Source organism: Carassius auratus, chromosome 42, assembly GCF_003368295.1.
Source record: "Carassius auratus strain Wakin chromosome 42, ASM336829v1, whole genome shotgun sequence".
Lineage (NCBI taxonomy): Eukaryota > Metazoa > Chordata > Actinopteri > Cypriniformes > Cyprinidae > Carassius > Carassius auratus.
In genome coordinates, this window is record NC_039284.1 from 4100258 (window position 1) to 4106257 (window position 6000).

Consider the following 6000-nt stretch of genomic DNA (forward strand, 5'->3'; position numbering starts at 1 on the left):
AATCATCCTTATGAATTTGATTGTAATCATCCTCTCATTTGTTCTTCCTAACCTCCCTACATTTGGAAACGCAATCCAAGTTTTAGCATCTCATCCAACGTTGGGATCAATTTAATAGAGATACGTGTTGAGCAACTGTCGCCTCGCTGACTCCCTGGTGAGCGGTCCAACTGAAAGGTGTACGGTGTCAATCCTGTCAGACTAAGAAAAGAGATATCAGAATTATTATTGTATTCTTTTGTCCAAAGCAAGAAATATAATAATATTGTTTATGTTTTTGATAACATTTAATTGGAAAAAAATAATTTTCCTCATTTGAAAAACAGAAATTTTGCTTGTCATTTGAATTTGTTTTTCACCTCTGTCTCTCTTTTCCTCTTCCTCATTAGAGTGACAAAGTCTTCGCATCTCTAGTCTACTTAGACACCCTGAGACCAACACAGTCATCACCACATTTCACTAGTGGTTCACAATCACTGATACAACACTTAGTTGTCCCACCACACATAGGCTTTTACTCCACACAGATCTGTGTCAGTCTCTCTTCTCCCTAGCGTGCCAACATGCCGCAGACTGCAGACCCCATTGCCCATGGGGAAGATGTGAACATTTGGCTGAGAGGCATAACAGACAGCCTCACTCCAAAGACATTTGAACTGTTATTATTTTTAATAATAATCCTAATCCTGAGAAGATTCCTGACACAAGATTCAAGCCAGAACAACAACCACGAGGAGCTAGTCAAGATCACGAGCTCACTAAGCTATGCCTTCACAACCCAGCTGAAACTGAGCGACAAGCACATCACCCACCTTCAAGAGGAGCTGGCACGTGCTCAACATCGCATAGACAAGCTGGAAGTGAAAGTTCAAAATCAACTCAAAGCACCCAGCGAGAGGGAGCAGGATACACCAGAACAAGTTATGAAGCTCCAAGCAGCCCTGGCAGCAGCTCAGCTCGACCAGCGACATGCAACGGCTGCTCAGAAAGACCTGGTAAACAGACTCCAGTATGCCGAACAGCTACTAGAGAAAGCCAAGATAGACATCAGAAACAAGAATTCTGAAAATAGTGCTTTGAAAGACCACCTTGAAAGGTACAGAACTGAAACGGACAATCTGACCCAACAACTAGATGATACCAACGATGAGCTCTACATGGTCAGAAAAGAACTCCAAAATGCTTACAAGCACAAACAAGAGCTAAGGAAAGAGAAACCTCTCTTAGCCTCATCACTGCTGAGCAGAGCAGAGTCCCACGTCCAAGAACTGGCATATGACGAAAGGAGCGAAGGGCCACAACCCAAAACCTCACCTGCCTTCGCCACACAACCCTTTCCTGCCAACGAAAGAAAACCTCCCGTCCAAGGCCTTGAAGCTGCACACGGGATGACCATCAAAGACCTCAACGAGCTGTCTAAAAACATCAGCAGGTTCAACCCGAACTCCACAGAGAGCCCCGACATCCAAGCTTATCTGCGAGATATTGAATTTCACCTGGAAGTGAGACCTCATGTGACTGACAGAGACTGGTTATACCTCCTTAGAGCCACGTCCAGTTCCGAGGTACGAAACTTTCTAGATCGACAGCCCAGTCAAACCAAGTCAAACTACCAGCGACTTCGTGAGGTCCTGATTAAAGAGTTTACAGACCCAGAGTCTGAACATGGACTGTTAACTGCCTTGGAAACCAAACAAGGTCGTCAAGAGACTCCACAAGCTTACTACAACCGACTCCGACAATCCTACTTTGGTGCACACAACAACTCTGACCTTGAAGAGGATGTGAACTTCAAAACCCTCTTCCTAAAGAATCTGCACCCTGGAGTCAGTCACCATCTAGGTGTCATGGCCTGTCCGAACTCCATGACCATCCAACAGTTGCGTGACCTAACACAGAAGGCCTATAACAAGCAGAAGTTGGCCTCAAAGAAAGGTAACAAAACATCCACACTCTTGAACTCTGTCAACAAAGACTCAAGCCTTGCACTGGACGACACCCAGTGGCATCACAACACCAGAGTCTTCCATCAAGAGCACAGAGAACGTGACGCCCATATCCACGACCGCTTTCAGCCCAACTGCTGGAAAAATCCATGGGACCAGCCACGCTTCTCAAGAAACCAAAAGGATAACATCTGGAAACCTAACCAGATATCCAAAGGTAATCAGTTGACTCATCCAAGAGCAACTCGTGTGGGTAAGCGACAACAAAACCCACCTCAGCACCACTCAGACATGCACAGTGCTGAGTATGCACAAGAACATAACCGCTTACCATTAGAAGACACGGAACAAGTCATGGAACAACTAAGAGAGTTCCTTCAAGACAATTTACATGCATATGACCACAAAGTTGAGTCATGCTCGCTGTGACCAGCGACAGAACGGAAGGCCGGTGATCACCTGGTGCACCACATCAGAGATGACAAGCACCTGTTCAACAACAACCCAGAATGAACAAGTCTTTAACGGCCAACTGTTGATGAAAAATCTGAGGTACTAAAGGACATCACCTCAGTCACTAACAAACTGTCAAATGAACTCCAACTCCAAGTACCACATTCCCTGTCTGTGCAACAGCAACCACCAGAGCACAGAAGGTCAGAAAGTCTGCTACAGCCAGAAGGCATCACAAGAAGAATGCAACATAGGAGACAAGTTTTGCAACTCAGCTTCACACAGCCATGCCAAACTGCCTCCGACGGCGTGCTAAAGAACTTCCTGCCTTGCTGGACTGACCCCTCATTAGACCATGGACACGCCCTCATCCAAGCCAAAGATGCAGAGAGCCAGTCTTCAGTGACATGCTAGAAAAAGGGGGAGACAACACAGACTTGAACAGATCTGACCACACATGCACTTCACCATTAACACACAACATTACCTACACCCAGAGGTAAACACATCTACTGATAACACAGTCAACAAACATATTCTTCCCACAGGTAGAATATCCAACTTTTAGCGTAACAAAGTTACACATACCCACCATGAAGAAACGTGCAGCCATCCTCACAATAGGTAGAACACCTGACACTAAGTTAAGGTTCATGACACACTAGCTGCACCTGACATCCTAGCTCAATAGTAGTTGTAACACATGCTAGGAAAACCCACAGCAGCCTTGTTTTGTTTTGTTCTTCTTTTACCTATCCTTCCCCTCTTTCCTGAGTAGGTGAAATGCCTAGACACCCTGCGAGGGTTGAAGGTCTGATATTAGGATTGACTCGCAACACCTAATATCCGCCAGCCACTCTAAACTGAATGGAAGCCAGAGAGCTCCATGCATGATAGGTCAATCCATTGAATTGAAAATGAAATTACTAGAAAACTAATGGTAAACATGTAAAGTAAGACAACCTAGAAGAACCAAACAAAGTTAACCACAAATTTGATTGATGAATCAAAATAAAAACAATTTCCAAGACCATCTAAACTATCCTCAATGTGCTAAACTACATTGACTAATTGAACTTAACCACGTGTACCTAAATAACCTGATGCCTGCACCAGTACAGTAACTGTCATGGAGGTGTTGTCTTGCTGTTTGCTGTGTTTGTCTGCTTCTTCTGCCTTTGTTTCTCCAGCGATCGACGATGTCTTCACCTAAACACCTCGCCGATCGAAAGGGGGATATATGTAGCAGAAATGAGTCAAATCAGAGAAATCAAAGAGTCTATCAGAGCTGTGTGCATTGAAACATGAGCTGAATTCCTCAGGAAGTCATAAATCAGTTCTAGTGCCACAGGAACCAAACAAGATAACCAACCAACCAACTTGTTCACACAACAGCTTTCAACATTAACACCAATAGAACAATTATTGACAATTTTAATTCAAAGAAGAGATTGTCAAATTTATTGTTCGTGATTGGAATGCAATGCTGGACATCACATGTAAACCCAGGAGATCAAGTTAAATACTTGCATTGACTTCCCCCCCCAGCCAGTGAAACCAGACTGAAATTCCTAAGGGGGAAGGGCTTTAAACCTTTGTCTTCACAGAAAAAGTCCTTTGCCAGAGAATGGCAAAGAAACCCTTTTTATACATTATATATGGACCAGAATGAACTCAAAAAAGACTTATGAATGAATCATTCCATTGCTTAACTCCATATTCATTTACGTGTAACCCACACATTTGACTATCATGTATAATCACTTATTGTGTATGTCTTTTGATAACTATAGGATACCTAGTCATGTCTAGTATTCAAATAATCGCATTTTCTTGCTTGATATTGTCCTGACAATCATTTATTTGTAAAATATATCATAATCATGTTATAGGAATCATGTCCAAAATTAGACCCTGTGAGGCAAGAACCACATGCTTGGTAAGATAAACAAATGATTTATGATACCCACCCAAAGAACATATCTGATTGGTCAAGGCAACATTTGAGGGGTGGCCAACAAGGAAGTTTTAAATACTTTGGACCCCATGAAATTTGGCTTTTTAGTCATGCCTTGTTCTAGTCTGCCTGCTGCTATTAGCCATGTCGGCTTTTAGTCTGCTTTTAGTTCCAGCCTTGCTCGTGCTATCAGTCATGCCTGCTCTTAGCTTGTAGCTTTGCTACCTAGCTTTAGCTTGTAGCATCTAGCCATGCGGTAGTCATCATTGTTCTTTGAGCGCGGTTCCAGCGTGCCTGCCTGCTGCTACTATGAGAAGGAACACAACCTAGTCTCGTCAAACTTTATTTCTTTTCTTTTCCGTTTGAGAGTTTCGTGTTCTGAGTTAAGTTTTGTAACGTCCATTCAACTTCAACCAGCGAACACGACTCTGCACTTTCAGCCAACGCCCAACAACCACGGGCTTCCCAAGACGTCACTTCAGAGACTGAACTTCCAGCCAATCAACGACCTCGGGATAGCCCTTTCACCGAGGCTCCTTCTTCACAGGAGATGCAAGTAACTTTACCTCCAGACTGTGACCTTTACTGGTGTATCTAATATAATTTTAACCTCATTGAGGAACTCAATGCGAGCGCTAATTACGTGATTGATGGTTGTTCATGTTTATGCAAGTTAACGTATTGCTGTTAACTTGGGATTCCATATTTCCATTCTCTTAAACTCATCTTTCCCTAACTTTCGACCTTCCTGCAACTTGTGTGAATGTGTGTGTGCGTGCGTTTATGTGTTAGATTAGTTTATATGTCTTAGATTTATCTAATAAAGCCTTATTCATATTGAAAGAGAAGTATCTTGTGTTTTGTGCTTACAAGTTAATGTCTTAAACTGCCGATCTTGTTACTGTGCTAATTGATAGTGTTTTCACTATAGTTTGGATATTAGTATCCAGCGCAGATTTGATGTTAAACGGCTCGTTCACTGAACCGCAGGCGCGTCTCCGTGAACAGCCGTGAAACAGTGATTCTGTTCAAATTCCCTTTAAAATCTTAAATGATTCCCTTTGAGCTAAATTGACCTGTTTCCCTTACACAGACTAATATTAGCATAGATGCCATTCTTCTAATGTTGAAGCAAGTACATCGGGTGTTATGGGAAGTGTTCCCTGTTCCGGTTTACCTAATTAATGCAGCCAAAAAACCCTTAACAGATTTGGATATTAGAAGAATATTAGTATGTTATGTGTAAGCCAGGTTTAAGAGATGGATCTTTAAATCTAGATTTAAACTGCAAGAGTGTGTCTGCCTCTCGAACAATGTTAGGTAGGTTATTCCAGAGTTTAGGCGCCAAAATAGGAAAAGGATCTCCCGCCTGCAAGTTGATTTTGATATTCTAGGTATTATCAAATTGGCAGTTTTGAGAACGTAGTTGACGTAGAGGATTATAATGTAACAGGAGCTCATTCACATACTGGAGGTGCTAAACCATTCAGGGCTTTATAAGTAATAAGCAATAGCAATCAAAAACAACAAAAAGAGCAATGATATATAAGTGCTATAACAAGTCTCAGTTAGGTTAACACAGTACACGTAGCATGGGATTTTAACTAATAATAATAATAAAAAGAAAACAGATAGAATAAAAAA